The 23,269-nt window shown below is 39.1% G+C and overlaps 1 protein-coding gene across 1 annotated transcript in view; it reads left to right on the top strand.

Annotated features, from left to right (window-relative positions):
* Positions 1–23,269, top strand: part of zgc:172282 (leucine-rich repeat and fibronectin type III domain-containing protein 1-like protein) — a 165,218-nt gene that overhangs the window by 50,166 nt on the left and 91,783 nt on the right. The window contains exon 2 of the mRNA XM_027280528.1: positions 22,172–22,277. The gene's annotated coding sequence lies outside the window, so the exon portion shown is untranslated. The remainder of the gene's footprint in view (positions 1–22,171; positions 22,278–23,269) is intronic.

Here is a 23,269-nt window from a genome sequence, read left to right as displayed (position 1 = left end):
TGCAAATATACTGTATATTATCTATCCACAATACTCACAGGATGTCAATCTTTGCCTCCGTTGTCCATCATTCTTTTCATCTTCATCATTTCATCACCTTTTCTAATATTTTATTGCTTTGGGTTATTAGCATCAGCCAGCACATCAGCTCACTCAGCTTTGTTTTTGCTGTCTCTGCAATACAGCGTTTGCTACAGTGGAATTTGTTGATCTTGGGGCGGGGGGGTGGGTGGCAGTGGTAATATTGCTTGGAGCAAACACTTCCAGCAGCATATTCTTTGATGAGAAACATTGTCAAAAAGTGTTTACTTTCCTCCCTTTTCACAGTTTGCATCTTCAGTGCTCAGATAGCTTCCCTTGCATATTTTTACATCTTTCACAGCAGGTGTAGTGGCAGGGAAATGGAGCCCCGAGTCAGGTGGCAGATTGGCAATATTGCAGTAGAAGTCAAGAGGGATAACTCACTATATAGCCTGGCAGAGTTGTGTGGGTGGCCATGACTAAAGATTGAAACAATCTTATTGTAACGAGAGAAGAAGTGTTTGTCAATAAGTAATTTTCTTTTCAATTGTTAATGATTAAACTCATATTACTTGATATAGCTCTCTCTGGATAGATGGGATGGCATGAGCGTAGGAGATGATGAGGAAAGAAGAGAGGAAGGCAGAGGAGAAATGAGAGGGAGACAAATCAGGATGAGAGAGGGGAGGGATGGAGGAGAGACATTTTAGTATTCACAGGATGTTTACTCTGTGACTCACTATAATAAACTACCCACACTTAGTGTGTCAGCATAATCCCATGGGATATGTCAAAGGACAATGACAATCCTTTTGTCATAGTTTTTGCCAACAAATCAATTATTAAGTGAATAATATCTAAATAGTGCAAGTCCTAGGAGAGAATGCTTATAGTTGCTGACTATCGGAGCCCAGTTAACGACAACAGTGATGGAGCCAAAGATAAAACTATGTTCGGAATCAGATAAGAATAAAAAAAAAAAAAAGTTCCTCCTGCTGGGTACACAGAGACCATATAAAGTCATGAAGAGAAACTTCAACAAGCTCAATTTTTAACTCATACTACCTGAATACATTCTTCGAACGCACACGAGAGTCTTTGTATGATACATATTACATGCACAGCAGGCTGTGCGCATCGCTGTGCCAGGGTATATGCGTGGGGGCTGAATGGTTAATACATCATGCAAAGCCCATCTATTATTTAAGTAGTGTAGTGATGGCGTGTGTGTTTTCTGAGGAGAGTGGAAGATGAAGCCACTCTAGCAACGCTGCTTCATCTCACACATGCAGCTGTGTTCCCTCTAAAAAACACACACTCACACACAGACCTAGCCGTGGAGGCTCAGCAGGAGTGTTGGCAGCTCTGCTGTCTGACTAATGATTTTTCACCCGCTTCCATATCCTCCTCTCCCTCCCTCTCAGCTGCTCTCTCTCTCTCTCTCTCTCTCTCAACCAGGTGTGGTGTACACCGACAATGTGGCTCAGAGTAAATCAGCTGTTTGCCATGCTCAGGTTAAAGCTGATCCTATTACGCTGTTTACATGCACCCTTAAAACCTGACAACTCAGTACTGCAGTGACTAAACAGATGATTATCCAAACATTGATATCAATAGTAACTACTAGGAAATAAGCCATCGTGAAAACAGCACCTTTATATATTTACAACATGTTTTAGATTACAAAATACTTTTTCACAAGGACATATTATGTTAAATATGCCTGCATGGTGGGCCAAATGGCAGACAAACTAATACCACTAATGCTGAATCTTGTCATGTAATCATACACTATGTTTAGTTATGTGTAATGTGCTCACAGGAAGGGTCTGACATAATCCTTCCTCATCACAGGTTTCCTGTGATTATGCTGATCGCGCAATTTAAGCTGATCCCATTGTTGCAGTCATTGTTACTCTGGAAAATAACTACTCTGAGATAAATCTCTCATATGTATGTGTCATGTTTTAATGTATGTGTAGGATTTAGTGGCATTTAGCAGTGTAGCTGCTGAGTGCAACCCCCATCGACTCTCCTTTCTAACGTGAAGGAGAATCTACAGAAGTCAGGAAACATGCGGAAAATGTGAGCGGCCTGATCTTGAGCCAGTGTTTAGTGCCTGCTCTGGGGTACTGTCGAAACGTGGTTGGTGGACCTGCTGCTGTAGAATGAAAAACTCAAAAACATAACAGTTTCTATCATTAGGTGATTGTACACTAATGAAAACATAGTTATCATATTACCATTTTTGCCATATTTTATAAATAAATCGCCCGAAAACCTACGCATTGGACCTTTCACAAAAAACTCACCAACTCCTAAAAAGACAAGAAAAAGACAGTGAGGCTGTGCCTGTACTAGCTCCTAATTGTATCTAAAAGTGGATGTGTTGTTTGCTGCATGACCTGCTGGAGCAGATTAACTAAGCTTAACTAATCTGATCACCGATAAAAACAGCCATCAGTCCTATCCTATGGGAGGACAAAAGTCCTCCTGCGGGTACAATAGTTGGTGACATATTGTATTTCAGTCTGGCACAAAGGGATGGATCGACCAACCGACATTTCAATTGCAACAGACGGTAGAAAAGAAGCAAAAACATGAATAATTATAAGGCAGTGGGTATAAGTGAGATCTGATTCCAATAATGCATTTCCCTAAACCTGACTTAAGTATTGATCCTGGGATTGGTTGGTCTGTGGCCAGGTGATTAGACTAAGGATTAGATTAATTATTAGCTGATCTGATTAGTGTATTGATGCTGCAGTGATTAGATAAGAGTGTCAGATATCCCAATGTCTCCAAACAAATCATTTAGTTGAACTTGTTGACAAAGCTCATGATTCATAATGTGACACTTGTTCAACACAAAAATGTAACCAATGGGTGATGAGCTTTGAAGTAAAGAAGTAAGTAAGAATAGATATGAAAAACATCGGCAGTGATGTGTTAGTATTTTGTTATTTACAGACATCCAACTGAGATGTACTGATCGGAATATTTGCACTTTGGTCTTTGGTGTGCCAGTATGAGTCATGGCTCTAGTGTCTCTTTATTTGAAATAGCTCCTAGGGGCCATTTTGACAGCACAGATTTTTTTTATTTATTTAGTTTTTTTTCTGTCTGGGTCAAGTTTCAAAGTTATTCATGAGGAGAGAAAATGTTCCCCAAAACACCCTGGAGAAATTGGCGTCTTTGACAGTTAACATTTGTTTAAAAAACTCGCCCATTTCACCGTGTATCAACTTTAGTATTTTACAAGGATTAAAACAAGGTACTCTTTGTTAAATGAACATCTACAGAACTCAACTTAATCATTTTCATGATATTTTGTATTATGGGTTAAAATAATTATTGTGAGTCCCTGTGTGCTCGCTGCTTTAAAACACATTCAAATTGGTTGGAGGGGTGCATAGGATCACTTCATTAGGACAGCTTGCTGCACCACAGGCCAACTGGCATATAGTCAACACACACACACACACACACACACACACACACAAACAACCAATCTCACACACACAGAGTCTGTGTTTCTGGCTCTCTCATATATACTTTAGAGGCTGCCAACACTATGTAGCCACTGGTTGTGGGATTACATTGTCACAATGTACGAATGATTAAGTGGAAAGGGGAGGGAAATCACAAAGAAAGAAAATTAGAGTCAAAGAAACTGGAAGTGGAAGAAAGAATGGAGTAAAAGTTTATGAGGAAGTAGCTGGAAAGGTGAAAGCAAAAGGAGAAACAGGGGAGATGGAGCAGTATAAAAAGGGCATAGTGATCCTGTGTATGTGCGTGCATGCGTGTTTCCCCTCAGGAAGGCCTGAGGACGACATTAAAGTTCCTCACGTGAAGCAACCGTGTTTCTTCTTTTATCTTTGTGTCCTTATTTGCATGTGTCTTTCCCTCCTATTCTAACTATATAACTAAGACTCTTTTTGGTCCTTACTCCCTCACCTTCATTATCACTACTCAGTCCTCATTATAAACCTGCATTTTTTTCTTTTTTCTTATCCCATGAGAAACCCTTCAGGGAATGCTGCTTTGTGGTTTCACCTTGCTGAATTGGCTCTGGCACCACTTAGCCCTGAAGTGAAAAGGTGATTGTTGGTGCTATAGTATGCCTGTTACCCGTTGCTACAGTTTAAAATCATAGTTAGATCTCCATCCACCAACTCCACTCAACTCGCAATCACTCATACTTGAACTATTACTGCTGAAAGTGGTCACTCGACTGTCTGTGGCTGGCTGCTTGTAGGGTTGACTCAGTGCACTCTATTGTTGTACTAACTGTTAATAGACAAAAACAACAGTAAAGGAGCACTACAGTGGGTCCTTGGCATAGAATTGCAGCTTGCTGTAATGTTGACTTTGTAATTATAGTTGTGCAAAATAATACAATGTGATTTTTGCATAATAATTTCCCATTAGTGTGGAACATGGCAGGCAGTTGTTTCACATTTGCAATAACACAATGGGAAAAGGGTGCAGACGGTGGATTGTGGGTGATAAACTGATACATTTACCTTTTAAAGCTAACTTTACTTACTAAAAGTAACTAACTCCAAATCTTACTTAACCAATCAAATAGTAAACAGTCATTATTACGCCATCATCATGTATTCCACTTTTTCTTTGAGACCCAGAAGCCCAGAAAGCAGAATAAAAGACAGAAAAATTAGAGAAAATCCAAATGAAAATGACAAAGATATACAGACAGAGTTAACAGACAAACAGGCAGAGACACATACCAAGATATAAAATGAATCATGATCAGATTAGTGTGCTGCTCTAAGGCATTAATCTAGAGAGCAACGTATAAATAAATTATGGATCATGTTACTGTGAAGCTCAGTATATATTGCTGGATTCTTTGCACACCAAAGACATTATGGCTGAACTTAATTACATTCACTATAGCTTTGGTTCACGGTCAACAGAAGTGCAACACCCCTTGAGCTGTTGGGAGTGAGACAAAACGCAAAACTGAATTATCAGATGCATTCCCCTTGTGTCTGTCCATAGAATTCTAATGCTTCAACTAAATTGAATAAGATAATTATATGAAACTTTTCTGGAAAAGGAAAGGAACAGTCTCGAAACTGACAAAAATTTAAACTGATATTGAATTCAAAATTTTAATTGGAAATCAACTGGCCTATTCAGCAGGTCAAAACGAAAAAAAAAAAAAAAAAAGCTTTATGAAAGCTACGAAAGAACTGCTTGAAAAGCAGCACAAAATATGATAAGTGCAAGAATGAAGGGCACGACGCAATCACTTATTGCTTGCTGTTAAAAATTCAAAAGAGTCATCACGTTTCATAATTATTTTTAATCCATGGACACATTCATATCCTTGCAATGTCAAAAGATTAAAGGCCTCTCATAACCGGCTCTGAACAGCCTCTTATTGTTGTCAGAGTATTCCGTTTTTTTTCCAATCACAAAACGAAATGAAATTTGCAGTCTAAATCTGGACACAGAAACAAATCTTCACACACTACAGACAAGTATAAACATGATGACAGGACTTAAGACTGTCGCACATTACAAATACACTTTTCACTCTTGTCTCCATGAATTAGGTCTCACTTAAGCTTACTACATGAGGATTTCTGTCTGCTCAGTCTGTGTTTCAGAGGCAAGCTGCAGATAGATTTAAAGTAATTCATACTTCTCTTCCTGGATCCTCCACTAAGCCTCCAGGGGCTGCAAACAGAGCACATGTGTGGCAGTTCAACATCGACCAGGAAGAGCACTACAGTCAGACCCTTTCATAGAACATTTAAAAAGTAGGAGGGGTGAAACCAAAACGCTATGAAGGATGGATGAAGTACTGTAGTATGTATGAGCCAGGTGAACTAAAAAAAAACATTTGGCACACTCTTAGTGCCTCTTTCATTATTTTGTATAATTTCAGAAGGACCTAGTGCTAAATATAAGAACTTTTCAGAGGAGGTTTTCCTACACTCAAGTGTCTACAACCCTCCAGAGAGGCTTGTTATGAAAGTTTAGAGAAAAGGTTTGTGCAACTGACCGACCGTGCGCATCGATCCACTGAACTGAACCAACAAGTACAAGTGAAGGCTCATTTATTGTGCACTTCACATTATAGAAAGACACACTAGAGTGCACTGCCATATAAACTCACTAAATCTTACTCACCCCCCACCCCTGAAATTTCTGTGTTTTCAATCGGGGAACATTTTGACTGTTGCCTGAAGGGTTACAATGATTTCAGGCTTGTATCATGTAATTATTACGTTAATATCTAGGTTATAGTACCTGTGAACGTATGATTGAAAATGACATGCATTGTGCATCTGAAATGCAGGGAATGAAGACTGGATAGGAATTGCTGATGACTGCAAATGAGTTGCTCAGGGACAATGATAGATAGTAAAATAATAGGTAGGTGGGTAGAGGGTCTAAATTTTATATTTTCATTTTATTAAAAAGAGCATTGTTAATATTGTCTTTGGTACCTTCATTTGAAACAGCAAAACACTCTCCCAGGGGACCAGAACACCATGCTATATATATATATATATATGAATTTGATATAGTATCACAATGCTATAACGAGATGTGCTGATTTATTTACAATAAAAGATAACAAAAAAAAACAACAACAAAGAACATAAATCTGGGATGGAAAAATCTGCTTATTGAAGACTGTAGCTTCAGCAGTCAAGTTGCCAAGCTTCAGATATAAGTAACTTCATTCCTGCCAGATACATATCCTTTAAGATATGCAGCTTTTTTTTTTTTTTTAAGAAACTGAATCCTCCACAGGTATAAAGAGATGCATTAAAGACGCCTGAAAAGCTGTGGTGTGTGCCCATGTATAATGTGGCTTTATCCTCACTGTATTCTTCATTCACAGCCCCACAATACACTGATTTTTTTCTTTCTTAAGTGAATGACATTATCCACTGCTCTAATTTGAAAATGGCTCAAGGCTTAAGAGATTGCCTGTGCTGAATAACAATATCAGTTGGGATAAATTAAATGAAATTGTTGTCTTTATAGTGGATATTGAATAGGAATCTAATCAAAAAAGCACAGTGGCCACTGTCCCAAGGCCATTTTTGTCTCCAAAGCAGACATCATGTAGAAAATACTAGAGATTTTTCGGTAAATGGCTCTTTTGAGAAACTCTGCCCAGCACATGTAGCAGCTTCAGACATGTCTCAGAAGTGCTTATGTCTGAATGCCAGCGCCCACAGTTTTGCAGATAAATCCCCATTATGTGTGCTTATTGCAGCCCTGAATGTGAGCTTTTTCACTTTGGCAAAACAGGGGATCCACATGTCATGCCAGGAAGCATTCAGTGACTTAATTAAAAGTTGAAAGGGCCACAGAGAAAGAGAGTGACAGATACACAGAGAAATAGAGATAGAGACAGGCTGTTACAAAAGAAGATACATAGAGGAAGGTTTGAGAGAGGATTACATTAGTCTGAGAAAAGAGGATGAGAACAAGAACGTAAAAAGAATTGTTGCTGGTTCACATAAGTCAAACTTTACGACTTTATCACTACTGAAAGCAACATGTCAGCTGATGTATGATAAAACAAAACCAGAAACCATTTCTCTATTCACATTTTATTGTTAGTTGTTGCAGTGTTGGTGTTTTGTGTTTTTTTAGCAATTATAATAACCTTTCTAGTCAGTGTCTTTGAAAGGAAAACTACAGAAGGTTGCGAGAGACTACAAGTCGTTTTGACAAGGATAAAAAAAGATAGGGTGTAAGGAGGGAGACGTTGAAAAATGGACTGGAAGCATTGGATGAAACAGCAAAAGACCAAATTCGCCTGTTAAATTGTGCAGTAATGAGGTTCGGGGGAAACCAAGTGTTGAGGAATGGATCCACAGGATATATGGTGTGTCACAGTGACCATGGCTCACTGCAAATGTATGTGTATGTGTGTAAATGGAGAAGGTTTTTTTTATTATTATTAGTGAGGGTTGATTGGGTCATATTGCAAGTTTAGATCAGCCAACCCCCTCATTATCGCTGCACAGGCACACACAGGCATTGGATGGATAAACAGATAAACGTATGAGTGTTGACCACTGCACAGCATAGGCAATGAGAAGCAGGTGAGAGGGAAAGAGCAAGAAAATGGAGGGGAGGCCGGCAGAGAAAGGGGTGGGAGAAAGGAGAAATTGCAGTTGTGATATGGATGGAGAGAGGGAGGACAGATAAAGTATAGAGAAAAAAAAAGCAATGGAGTAATGGACACATGGGGAGAGGGCGAGTGAAGCATATTAAAATTAAGTTTAAATTTAGACAGTAATTGTTGGATGAATTCAGATAGATAAGAAGGTGTGGAATGCACAAATGAGGAGGTAATGGATAGAAAACTCGGCGGTGGAATGGATGGCAGGCAATTTTAGGAGGCAGTGATCAAATGAGGGACATAGAGCGAGAGAGTGACAAATGTAAAGTAGAGGAGGCAAGAAAAGATAGAGGGAGAGATGACCAAATGGAGAGAGTGTTGAGATATTGAAAAGACGGGTTGACAGGATGGAGGGAAGGGTGGGGGGACTCAGTGTGGAGAGAGCAGACTTTAACATCTCAAGGTCAAACTGCTGTTTTCCGAAACTGAGGAGTAAAGGACCTCTACGTTCTACTTTTTTTTTTAAAGATTATTTTTCTGGCCTGCTTTATTTGATAGAGACAGCTGAAGAGTGACAGGAAATGTGGGGAGAAAGATGGGGACATGCAAGAAAGGGCCACACAGGTTGAAACCTGGGCTTCCGTGGCGAGCCTTCACATATAGGGCGGCTGCTCTACCGACTGAGCTAAACGCCGCCCCCGTTCTACAATTATTGACTGTGAGAAATGTGGTGAGATATTTGGTTGTCAGTCATATCTTTTTCTGGTACTCACTGGGAGATTTGCCCGGCACTGGCAAAGATGAGTTTCAGAGATGATTTCCTTAGCGACCAAACACTGCATGCATAGTATGCATCATATTTTGGACAGTGCTTAGAAATTTGTGCCAAAATGTCTTCCAACTGAATCCCATAGTTATTGAGATTTTGTCCCCAGAGAGAGTTCAAAATTCACTTTTTGGTGAAAATTGGTAAATTTACTGGCCAAAATATTTTTTCAAGCACCCATAAAACAGCATAAGACACTATGTTAAAATCTTGCTGTGAAACATCACATCTCTGAAAATTCTCTTACCTGTACTTCGATCATGTTTTTCATTTTTGCTTTTAGATTGATCTATTCTAGCGATGTGCCACCACATACTTGCAGACTCCCTTTGCAGATAGCATGAAATTCTCCTTCGTGGCAATTGAGCTGGCTCGATAAAGTAAGCATAACCGTAGTGATGGTGATATGCAAGGGTCAATCAAGCAAAGCAAAACAAAACATGCTCATTCAACTTATGTGTTATAGTGATAAGAGTTACCTCCAGATGCTTTGCTGCCAAAGCAACAGCCAATGTAGATGTTTTGTATTTGGCCAAGCATGTCCTGATATGGACATTGTCCCGAAACAATGAATCATTCTGACTTATACATTCCCTCTAGTGGCACCCTAAGGATTTGTGGTTTTGAGTGACGTTTCTACATTTAACAGATGAATTGCAGTGCTATTTCATACACACATTCTCACACATATATATTTAGAAATGCACTCCATTGTGGGTCGGTATACTGTGCCATTACTATAGGGTGTAGTCACAGGTGTACACTTCAGACCACACCCAACCACACCTTTCAGCAATGCTGTGCTTTGTTTGCTTTTTTTTTCTGTTAAAATAATAGTGCTATGATTCTCCAGGTATTCATGGCACAATCTGACATGCCTGAAAATCGATATTGCACAGTCACAGCCATGCAGATCCTGACCAAGATTTTATTAGATCCATCTCGCGCAGTGCGACATGCAATAAACCTGCAGGACTGATGTTATCGTAAAGTGTGTGGGGGGCCTTAAGGTGAAAAAAAAAAGAGGTGGAGGGAGAGAGGAAAGGAACAATGGAGAGGGAGCAAAGGTAGTAGGAGAGTGTTGAGCTGGGGATATAATATAAACTTTCTTTGTCAGGTGAGGACAAAAGTTGTGAAAAATAGAAGGACCAGAGACAATGATAAAAATAAAACTAGGGTGAAGAGTGTGAGGGAGAATGAGGAAATTGAGGAAGGGAGAGGCAGTAGACAAAGAGAAGAAGATGTGATACACTCTGCTGACAGACAGAGGGGTGAGAGACACAGTGAGACAGAGAGACAGGTGGTGTTGTTGTGTGGGAGGTGGGAGAGAAAGCAACGGAGAGGTCAGTGTTAACTGCTGTGCTCTGGCTTTCTCCCTGAGACCTATCACAGCCTATCAACTCACTCTGCTGGAACACACACAGTCGCACACAAATCACACACACACACACACACACACACCACAGTGCCTCCCCAGTGATGTGGACAGGCTAAATAGAGAGAAATAGTGGTCCTGTAAGTGGTTGGGAGATGGAAAGAGGGAGGGGATGAAGAAATTGTTTCAGATGAGAGAAGCTGGTGCAAGATCATACTCATGACTGTGTGTGTGTGTCTGTGTGTGTGTGTGTGTGTGTAGTTTTGCACATGGGTGCTTTTGTGTTAGAGAAGAGATGAAATTCAATTTAGCCAATAAGAGAAAGTGTATCATACTACTTTGTGGATAGTCTACAACCTGCCTGTGATTTGCCTGTGTGGTTGATTTGGTCAAGGTCTCAGGGTTGGCTATCATTAAGCCAACCTGACACAAACTTAAAAAACTGATGTCAAAGCATGATGCTCTGACAAATGATTGAGAAACATTTGTTCTATTGTTCTGTTCAATGATCAGGTCCAACCTTAAATAACAAACATATTGTCTCGCTGCGTGATACAAAATCTAATTAAAATCCAAACATCTAAGAAGAAGTATTTTCCAACCTGGACCCTATTTTCCCATGTTTTTCTGTCTTGACTAATGGGGAGAACATTTTTTTTTTAATTGGTCTATAATCAGCAGCCACAAAATTGGCTGCAATGCAGTCTTCTTTTTTTGTCATTTTTTTTATGTATTAGAGAAAAAAATAAATAAATGTGTCAAAACACCACAATAACACAAAAAAATCTCCCATGTTTCACAAGGTAAAATCATTGTCTTTGTCAATGGAGTCCGGTGGCTTTGAACAGAACAATAGATCAAATGTTTCTCATTAAAAATGATCCTACTCCTTAATGTACAGGTTTATCTCTCTAGGGATCCTTTCTATAACGTTGTCAGACCCCTATAATAACAATCTGAGCCAGTGGCAGTACGTTGGCAGTGCGCAATTGCCCACGAAGGATTAAATTTCAGCTGGTTTCTTGGCTGCCGGCTGAATTGCTCATTCAATACTGGACCAATTTCAAGAATTGTTGTCCCCATTAGTCACTTAGACACAAAAACATAGGAAGATATGGTCAAGGTAGAAACATAGGAGTTCCCTTAAAGCTCAGGTACATTACTATTAGTTATAGAAACAGGCAGGTTTTTAACATCATATAACTATGTTATGCAAAGTACTTAAGAGTGAAAATGAAGTCATTTTTTTATATTTTGAAATGATTTATTGATTACTCCGTGATGAATGAAGTAAAGTCTCTGACTTTGAAATTTCTAAGATGAGAAAAGGGAGGACAGGAGATGAGAATGACAGGAGAAAATAAGGAGAAAAGGGATGGAGAAGAGAAGACACCAAAGGCAGCTGTCAATCATCATCAGCCATGTGGCCTGGAGGCGGGACACAGCGATTATACTCCAGACATACTTCACACATGGACGCATATACACACATGCAGTGTCAATGGGCTTACATGTGGAACACCACCGGGCATTTTACCCAAACCATGTTTATTTTTTGAGTGTTTACGCATGTTTATATATCAGCTCCATGTCAAAAGGTCTTTTAGGGATCACTTCCTTCAGAATAAGAGTCAGTTTGGCTTCTTTCTGTCAGACTTACTCACAGGCAGTCATATTGATTGACATTGAACCCCCAAGAGACCCTACAGGCAGACAGATAGAAATGGTGGGATATATTTATGTGCTGTAAAGTCTCTCTAGTGTTCTCCAAGTCTGTTTATCAGCTCCCTCCTTCCTCCCCTCTCCATTTATTATTTTTTTCTGTACATGTTTTCTTTCTTCCTCTCCTCTCCATTCATGTCTAGGAACTAAATTTAATTTTTTTATGCCCTCTATTTTGCACAATCCAACCTGTTTTTTGCAGCAAAAGCCGCATGATGGCTGACGGCCAGGTTTCATTACATGAATTAGTCATTCCCCAGCATTCATTATTAAAATAAAATTACTTATCGTGGTTAGTACAGTTATCCCACCCTAATGCAAAATCCCCCTGCAGTCAAAACAGAGATATTATAGTCATTAATGGTCTTGTCTAGATTTGTTAAAAAACAAACATATAATCCTCAGAACTTGTACTGTCCATTGGAAAAAAAAAATTGTGTCCTTTTTGTTATTATTCCACATTTTATTTCCCTCTAATGGTTTTCAATCTACAGAACGAGGCATTATTGATGCTGCAGCCTCAGATTCAGAAGTGGCAGAGTAAATTAAAACATCAAACAGATCACCTAATCCCACTGCTTTGCGGAGTGGCTCTATTTAAACAATAGCACAAAAGCAAAGCTGGGTAACAAATGTACTGTCTGATAAATGATAGAAGTATCAGCGAAATGGGGGCAACGTTATCAGCAGGCTCATATGCTGTCTGGAGATGCAATTGTTTATTTCAGATAACGTATTTGTTGGTACCCCATACCAACATGATGCGTATTCACAATGTGCACTTGGATGTAAACAAACCAAAAATTCACGTTTCTGTTGATATGTTGCAAAAATGTTTGGATATGTATCTGTGTGGAAATACTATGGGCTCTTGTGTTTAGATAGATTTGTCCTCTCCTCTCCTCTCTCCTAATCTCTAATCCCTTACACAGTTGGGACACTGTGTGTGTGTGTGTGTGTGTGTGTTATGTTGCATGTGTGTGTATTTGAGAGTTGCACTTGCACGTGTGTGCAACCTATAAAGTGCATTAATTAGTTAATGTGAAGTCTGGGATGCAGACGAACATAGATGTGTGTATGACGCAGCAACCGAAAATCAGTTCATACTGTATGATAAACTGTTGATTTCAACAGTATTTTGGAAACAGTGTCATTATTTCCAACCCTTGGCATTCATGGTTTAATTCATAGTTAACGAAGTGAGACTAAAATACATCATCATCCCATCAACCCAATTTGAATGCATTCTCCTTTGGCTTAATCTCAGAGCAAAGACTAAAGCTGGCCAAGACACTCCATCCTATGAGGTTTGTCAATCCTCCACAACAGAGGAACATTTCTTTTAGCAATGCAGGTTTTCATGCATATATTGGCTGCAATCAGCAATTGGTGAGAAAAACAACACTAAGGGGACATTTTTATGTGGAAGGAGTAGCTTGGGAGACCGAGCTTGGGAGAATCAGCTCTTATTTATGAAACAGTCGCCAGTGTTTTCGCTTGCATTAAGACATGGATAACAATCACAGCAGACACTTTTCTAAATGCCATTCACTGTGTGTTTGTTGTCATATCTGTGATTTTGTAAAGGTGGATAAATATTGGATGGCTAAGGTGGATTCTGGTGCCTTAAAACAGAATCTTACCGATAGTAGGACTCCAGAAAAGGCACAATGATGCAGTTGTAATTACCGTATGTTAAATACTAGTGCTTTATATCAAAGTCATAGTTCGGTGTCTACTTTGGGTTTGGGGTCATGGTACAGTGCATTCACAGTAAATCAGGGGTTTTCCAGGCGTTTCTTTCTTTTATTTGCAGCGCTGTTTCTTTTTGTTTGCAGCGTTTCTTTTATTTGCAGTGCTGTTTCTTTTTGTTTGCAGTGTTTCTTTTATTTTTAGCATTGAGGGTTCCCGGCCACCGTACTGAATTGTAAAAAGTGTTTCCACAGACAACTTCAGTGGAACAATGTCAGCGTGAAGTTTTTGTCTGATCCATTAATCGTTGTCATTTTTTGCTGCATTTAACTGGGAGACTGTGATGTTCCCATACAGTAAAAGTCAAATTTGTTTGCCATTCATAATCTTGGCTAACCGGACTAGCATGCTACAGCTGATAGACACCTGGTACACTGCAAAAAAAATTATATATATAATATAATTTCTCTTCTGTTCTGTTTAGCTCAACAGTTATCAACACATGCTGATACATCCTCGGCCTCACAAACTGAAATTATAGCCGTGATCCTTCAGCTGAGTTCATCACCATGTGAAAGGTGTGTGTGTCTGTAAGTGCATGGGTACAAGCATCAGTACATGTGTTAGTGTTCTTAAGTGGACTGGGCAGATGTGTAAGGATAGCCAATAGCACAATATGAGAGCTGGAGATCAAATATATACAGTGTGTCAAGATCACCGTATGCCCTCGTGGATACACACAGATACAATATGCTTTCACAAACATACTATAGGCACTTAGCAGAGTAGGGTTGTCAAATGTATCGCAAACACACACACACACACACACACACACATATATATATATATATATATATACACATCCTCCTATGTGATCTCCTGACAGTCACACAACTCTGCTGCAGGGACACACTGTCCTGTTGGAAACTGTTTGAATGCGACTAATTAAAAAAAACAACAACACATTTTTAAGAAAGAAAAAATCTTATTCTTAGGTGCATCATTTTTTTAACACTAGTGTAGTATCAAAACTTAAAATCCGAGCATTGTGACAGCGTTAACTGTGAGGTTGTGTGAGTAGTGCTAAAAGGCTTGCCTGTCAGTGAGAGTGGGGCTTTTAGAGGTCATCACAGCAACATTTAACCAGATGAAATGCTTTGTGATAGACATTTTGCACTTCACCATTATACCTTGTTATTTCCAGTTCATTAGACCCATTAATGTTTTTGAATGTGGCACATACTTCCCCCACACTCATTTGACAAATTGACTCCACTGACGTCTTTTCCCTGAGATTTTTTGCTGTTTTCATGCTCGAGGAATGTGTTATGTAATGTATATGTGTCAATCCTTGTTGGTATAATGCATTATGCTTTTGTATTTATGCACTGCTGCATGTCTTTAAATTAATACATCCTATGTCATATTCCTCATTCTACCTACTTACATGCCAGACTAAAACTTAAATTATCTCATCAAGGAGATTAAAACTTCTAATCAAATCTCCTCTTGATAAACATTACAGAACTGTAGGTGTAATGAGGTCATTTTGAATGTTGACATTCATTTCTTAAAAGAAAAGCAGCTTCAGCGATTTGTATAATAAAAGGGCTTCACGATTGGGGCTGTGTTTAGCTCAGTTGGTAGAGGGCCCCATGATTAGCAAACTAGTGGTCACGATCTTACCTTTACTATGAAAACTGCAGTCAATAGTGACACATACACCTACTATTTGGATTATACACACTTTACCTCCTGGATGCTTCCCCATAATACCATTTATTCATTTTATGGGGTCTCGGCGGCCAAACTGAAACAGATGGGTCGGGTTGAAATTGCTCATTGTCCTAGTGTGTCCAAGTATTCAAATTAACAAGCAAGTGTCCCACACTAAATATATGCGGCCATCTCCTCATGTTTCCTAAATTGTTTTACTGAGACACTCATCAGCACATGGGGAGAGCTGATTGCCAGTGGTTAGAACGACAGTGTAAAAGTAAATACATTCAAGATGTCACAAGATTTTTACCCCAGTTACCTCAAGACCACAGACAGAGAAAGTGCTCAATAGTGTTTCATTCCTCTATGGATCTCAGCAGATTAGTCCAACATCTTTACCTCACTCTCAACATAATTACCTCACACCAGTTACACTGATGTGTTCAGTCACTCAAGTGGCTCCAGTGATGAGACTGTAGAGGGATAGAGTGAGTAAGAGAGAGAGAGAGAGAGAGATGTGTGTGTGCGCTTTGGTATCCGTATGGCTGTGCATTTATGTCGTGTTGGTTGGATTGCAAAGCAGAGCAGAGCAGATGGGTTTATAATGAGGAAGCAGAATTATTCAGATAATGATGACCAGATAATTATACTCCATCTGAAAGAGGGAGGAGAGCGCAGGGAGGGTGGCGTTGGTATGGTGGATTAAAAAGAGAGTTAAATGGATGACAGAGTGCATGTACACACAGAGAGGGGTTAAGAAGAGATGGATTCAGTGTATCATAAGAAATTGGTAGAGAAAAGGATGGGACGAGATGAGAGCAGGGCGCTCGAAGACCATTAACATCTTGAAATATCTTTCACTAAAATATCCATACTGCAGGCTCAAGGCATGTAAAGGTCCTACTTGAAGGCATGTAACCATAAATACACTTCTAGTTTTTAAATCTGACCTCTTCTGCACTCTGTATTAGACTTAAAGAACATCTACACTAGAACTATTCTGGGCATGTTTTGGATGTGTATGCCTCTCAAAATAGATACACTCTCTTTTAATAATGCTGCTGTCCATACAGAGTTCACACAGAGTCATAGCTGAGCTATGTCTCGTATGCACCAGTCGGCCTTGTATAGATACGGAAAGAGCCCAGAATGGCCTAACACTGTCACTAGTGAGGCTTTTCACAGTTTTAATGGTCAATGTATAGACCACAGGCCAAACGGTCCAATCTGACACACTGGATGACTTTGTAAAGTGTAAAGAAACTGCAGAGAAGTAATTAACTCTACTTGTTTTAAATAAAATGTACTGCGATTCCTGATTTGACCACTGGCTGTCGAGCTGCTCTAATAAGAGTAGCATGCACCAAATGGGAACAAAATTTGTCATAGCACATTCCTGCAGAAAAAAAACAATAGACACTTTCTTAGGAAATTCAGGGATTTCGTCCACTGAAAAACTAAAGGGCTTTTAATTTGAAACTGATGCATGAACAGCTGTGGTAATGCAATGTCAGTAACAAAATGTACAAAGGCAAATGGGAGAGAACAGTAAAACAGAGAGAGGTAAGGTAAGATAGAGAAGATCTTGAAGTTTTGGGGAAAATATGTATACTGAGACAAAAGAGCAGAGGACTCTGCCTTTGTCATAACAAACCAAGAGGTCAAAAATACAAACTCAGTGGTCGGTGTGTGTGCTTTACTGTGGCTGTTTCTTCCCTGTTTATTTTAATCATTTAGACCTCTGTTGTTGCTTTTTCACATAACTCTTTGTTTCTTCTTTTGCTTTCATGTTCAAAGCGAAACTATTACGAAGTCAGTAAAAAAGATATCACACACACACACACATGCACCTCACAGATGGCCTTTCTTCTTGCTTAGTACACACACTTTATCCCCCTTTCATAATCATATACAAGCACAAACACACACACACACACACACACGTACAAGCTCACTGACAGGTCATTTCACCACAATCTAAATGGAGAGAACAGATGCTAAATATAGAGGCTAACTGAGCAGAATACCAACGACTTTCAAGATCATACAATACAGATGAGTAGTTCGGCGGTTCACATGTGGCAGGAAGGCAGTGTTTGTCAAAGACAGGTTCAAGGCCTGAAGGTTCCTAATAGGAGGCTTGAAACAGGTTCAAAGAATCATTTTGAAGTAATTTAATTGGAGCTTTTTGACAGAAAAGTCTTAGAGAAGTACTGCAGTTTAATGAAAGTGAAATTATATTAATGAGCTAAATGGAGTTTATGTCAGAACTGGAATCCATATGTGAATAAAATCTGAAGATCTATTCACCTTTAAAGATAAAAACAAAAACATGTTATGAGTCATTCATCAGTCATTACATTTTGTCAGTTAGCAATGCTGCTGAATGAATATTGTGGATAAAGTAAGAAATAAGCAGAGTTGGTTGTAGATGTTAACAAAAAAAACTGATTTTAAAGAAAAAGAGACAAAGACACACACCTGAGAGGAGATTGGATCAGGTTGTTGTGGAGAAATTGCTGAAGTCAAAGGTCAGGAGCCTCTGATGTCTTATGCTGTATTATTTATTGATGCTTGGCCAAGGGAAATTAGAGACACTGTCAAAGTTCATCAGAAGTGCCTCAGTCGGTCTCACATTTTGCCTAACTCATCCCGGTGGATAGACTTTAAACCCAAAGATAACACCACAAATACTACATGCCCAGAATAAGTCAAAGAGAATGTCTTTACCCTTGGAGGTGTTATTGTCAGCATATTCTAGTCTGGAGACACAGATGTCTGTTTACGCAGATTGCAATGGCAAGCTATCTATTATGACTAGGAAGGCAGCACCCTGGCCACCACAGTGTTGAGATAGGCTGGCACCTAGTCAAAGCCAAACAATTACTGTCGAGGACCTTAAGGCCCACACGTGACCTTGTGTAACCTAAGGATAGAAAATTCCATAACACAGGTAAGTAGTTTTAGCTTCCTGGGAATCAATGTCATAGGTCATCTCACAAAGCTCAGAAACAATCGGATTTCTTAGGATACTTCCCAGGTTTTATGGAGGAGAATGCATCCTGACTGGAAACATTACAAATTGGCATGGGATGCACATGGCCCAGAACAGGAGGGCTACAGTGGGTGATTAAAATCAGGGACTGGAGGTGCCTGCAGAAAGCCCAAAGGATACTAAAAGACAACAGCCACCCAAGTCATAGGCTGTTCACCCTGCTGCCATCTGACAAATGATACAGAAGTATCTGCTGCTTTCCTGCCAGGCTACACAGCAGTTTCTCTTCTTAGGCTGTGAGACGCATCAACTCATCTTGCACACATAAAGCATAAAGGGTACAACAGCGTGCACTTTGTTGTACAACCATGTGTTGTAGAAAAGAAACATTCAGTGATGACTTCAGCTCTTGGTACATTTCTGGAGCATCTCCACATGACATTTGCAGTTTGTGAGTTTTTAACAATAGAAGATTCTCTAGTAATTAACCTTACTCTTGGCGGATTGCAATTATATTTAAAAAGTAGACATTTAGGGTGGAGAAGTGTTATAGCATCATGGTAAATTCATTCCCTGAACTAAGATTATGACCACATCCACACTCTGTTTTCATACAGTTTTTGATGCCACATTCTTTGTTTACTCTGCACTTTAGCTAGAGAATTAAGCCACTTTTGCACACATGCTGCTAAGTAATGCAGTGCAAAATAAACACTGTAATTTCAAACAGGATTTTGGTCTGCTGCTTAATGTGTATTTATGTTGGACTTTAGCTAATAAATACAACATTGTGGGAAGACGTTTATACATATTTTGAGAGATTCTCAGTCAAAGCCTTTAAGATACTGCAGGTATCATTCAGTAATTACAATTTCAATAGTCTGCAGTGATCGGTTTGTAGTGAAATGAATATGGCTTTTGTGTAAGGAGGGAAGTTGTGCCTCTAATCAAAAGAGGAGGAAGAGGTAACTCAATAACATAATTTAGCAATTCAATGTGCACAAAATTTTCCTATTAATTAAGCTAAGGGGATGAATGAAGTAATTCCAGGTTGAAAGGTATAAATACAAGGTACAAATTAGCAAATATTAAATTTAATTCAATTCGGGGGAAATTAAATAGCAGCTTCTTGTAGGCCTGCACAAAACACTGTGATATACAAACAAACATCACATTGACATAAAAGACAGATAAATAAGTCTTTAATATTAAAATAATATTGATGAATAAATTTGCCAAGCACTATAAAATGATGAGAGAAAGCATACACAAACAACGGCAGTGGTTAAAAACCTACAGACCATTTACTGGTCAGATTACAGAGGGAATGAATGATAAATGATGCATGAAGAACATGCCCAGAATGCTTACTGCTTTCTACTGATTTGTCGGCTGCAAAGCCAATTTATCAATAAAGTCAGTACTATCAATATAGTATTTTGTATAACCCTGGTTATTTACATAAGCCACTTTACAAAAGTTTACTACTACTACAACTAATTTTAAGTACCTTATCAAAGCCAGAAGAACCTGTCACAAGAGACTTAAATATAGCTGCAGCAGCAGAATTTCATACCAAAGGACATCTTATAATAAATGAAAAAAATACCATTCCCAAATACATTAAAATGTTAAAATCAGACTGTGTGTAGCTATAGCACTGATGTATGCACACTGTAGCTGCCAACCTAAACAAGCATGCAAAAGATCCGCCATACTAGTGCTCCTGTCAGTGCTTGTCCTTATTATTGTCATTAGCTTTTGGAAAATTTTCTGCGTTCACCTATGTGCATGATGGCATGTTGGTCTGATTAGCTGTCCCACTGTCAAGTCCCATTGCGGTTTAATTTCTTACTGATAAAATGCCCTCAGGCCGTTGACGTGAGTAATAATTTTCTAATAACCTACAGCTTGTTAGCTCAGCTGGCTGGAAAACTGACTGGCAAAGTGTCTGCATCCTATTTGATGTGTGTGCGTGTGTGTGTGTATGAATGTGTACTCTTTACTAAAACACAAAAAGTACTGACTGTCAGTTCCAATTTAATGACACTTTGATCCACACTGGAAGAATTGTTAAAAAAAAAAACTAAAAAAAAATAAAAACTGACATAATATTTGCATCAGCACCCACATTTTGTGGTGTCAAGTCTATTTTCGGTCCAGGCATTGAAAATATATATTTTGTTTTGACTTGGAGGTTGCTGCTTCCCATGGACTTAACCAGTGTGTTGATATCTTATTTTACAGAGCCTTCAGCACAGATTTCCTTCAAGATAACTAAAAAGATAAAGAGAAAAAAAAGAATAACAATGTGAGGTTATGCCTAATTTTAGCTGTTGTATGAAACAATAGAATATACTGTGTGTTTCTGTTAATGACAGAACGGTCGGCATAGTCTTTAGAACACTGTATTGGTCTGGACACTGTGTGGAGGATTAGTGTGGGAGGGTTGGAAGCAACACATCCTCACATTAGATGAGAGTAGGTTTGGACATTGAGCGTTACACTACGTTTCCTCATTGGGCAGACACAGGCTACATATAATCTACTCTATGTATTATGTATACCTGGAGAGAGCAGTCTAAGGCTTAGAAGAAAGTTGGATATGCTCTGCTAACAGGGTGACCATATTTTCAAACCCTCAAGGGACCTATAAGTGTACCGCACATTCATGCATGTGCACATATATGTGTTGATGGGTGCACCGCTGTTGTTTTCATCAGGATCTGGGCAATTATTTGTCCTACCGAGTGCACCTTTTAAAACCATGGGACTTGTATGAAGGAGCGATGGCCTCCTGGAGCTCTTCAGAGCAACGATTACTTTATCTTTGACAGTTTATCAGAAGGAGTGATAGGGACAAAAATGGGACAATTTATGTTTTGAAGATTTTATTTTATTTTTTTCAGAAATGGTGATACCCAGCATTAAATCAGGAACTGGGACAGTTACAGACAAACAAGGGCATCTGCTCATTGTATCCCTGTATAGAATGACTAAAAATTCTTACAGTCAAATGCCATTCTGAACCAACAAAAATGCATTTGTGGTGTGCTGCACCCAAAAAAAAAAAATCTGAAAAGGAAACAAACCTCTACTTTTTACCCACACGAATGACAATATTTGTCAGTCATCCATGGGTAGTCCACCATTATGACTACAGACTGAAATATCTCTGTTCAATGGAGTGCCATGATTTTTTAGGCTTTTCTGAAGGCACCATTCTGTGTTTCACATTTGTGGTTTTGAGTGAAATGTATGTGTATAAAATGTATGTATGTGGCTGTGAACTTTGGTACATTCATTCATGTCCACATCAAGATGAACTGTGATCATCTAGTGATCCCTCATGCCTGCTTAACATCAGCACATTAACATTGCCATTGTAAGCATATTGGCCTTTAGCTCAAAGCACTGCAGAACTCAAGCCACTAACATGGCTGTAGACTCTTGTGAAGTGTCCGTGTTCACTTTATTCATCAAAACTGTTGGCAGCTACTCTATAACTCTGTTGTTTACAATGCTACGGTTCATATGGTTTAATGGATTGCAATGGGCCGTATTTGACAACAGGGATAGAGTGCAGTGGGTTACAATATATAAAGGCTTTACTGTATATAGTCAATACCACAAAGGGATATCCCAATAAGCAATCGTGTACTAACCTTTGTATTATTTCTCTGTTTTCTTTCTCAGATCTTTGGATCCATCTCCCTGGGCCATATCTCTCTTTTCAGCCCGTCTACCACTCACAATGTGTCTTCATGTTGAATCTAAATAAATCACAGCACACCAGCTAGAGGTAGGCATGCATTCAAAGGCAGCTTTAAATCTGCTATTTTTTACCCTATGATAATTTAAAACTGTGGTGATTGATGGATGCAAAATGGACTCTGCTGGGAACCGTGACAACAAGAGTGTGTGGTTGTTTCTTTTTTTAATTACATCTGAAAAATACATAAACACTTATTGCCAATTAGGTTTAATAAAACTCCAATGATCTCCTTTGGGAAATTAGATAAGTAAAGGATATTACATTATGTTTAGATTCATATCGTTAAAATGCACTCACACACTTAATATTCTGTCCTCACACACACTTAATATTCTGTCCTCACACAGACTAAGTAAATTTTAGGAGGCAACCTCACCTCAGCACTTTTTGAAATTTCCTTTATCTTACCTGCGGAACTTATTTGAGCATGCGTGTTACACAAATGGTATTAGGTTGAAGCTGTAGGTCTGTGTGTGTGTGTGTGTGTGTGTGTGTGTGTGTGTGTGTGTGTGTGTGTGTGTGATAGCGAGTGTAAGTGGGTAAAACCACCCACCTAATGTACCATAATAATATGAGTTTGAGTGCACTTATCCACATGCAAATGTGAATGCGCTCCTGTGTGTGCCGTTTCTGTGTTTGTATGTCTGATAGAAACGGTGCTGTGGTCCTGTGTGCTCTCCCTTGGTTACAGACATATTAGCAGGGCTGCAAGAGCACAGAGGGCAGACCCGTCAGCATGCAAGTGTCTAAGCTGGGCAGAAACACTGCTATTAATACTCGGAGACAGGGGACAGATGGATGGATGGATGTAAATTGAAGAGGGATAAGCTGATATTGTACTGCAGTTTACAAATCGTCAACTGTCAACTTGTCTGCTGTTGTCTGAGCTGAAATGACATTTTAAAATTTTATAACACAGTCTCTTGATACAACATTCATACTATAGGAGTGAGACCTCAGTACTGCCTATAGCAACAATAATCTATAAGATTTCATTGTGTAGATATGGGAATGCAGGG

The sequence above is a fragment of the Larimichthys crocea genome, chromosome VII (assembly GCF_000972845.2).
Source record: "Larimichthys crocea isolate SSNF chromosome VII, L_crocea_2.0, whole genome shotgun sequence".
Lineage (NCBI taxonomy): Eukaryota > Metazoa > Chordata > Actinopteri > Sciaenidae > Larimichthys > Larimichthys crocea.
Note: the sequence above shows the minus strand (reverse complement) of the source record. Positions and strands in the feature narration are given on the sequence as shown.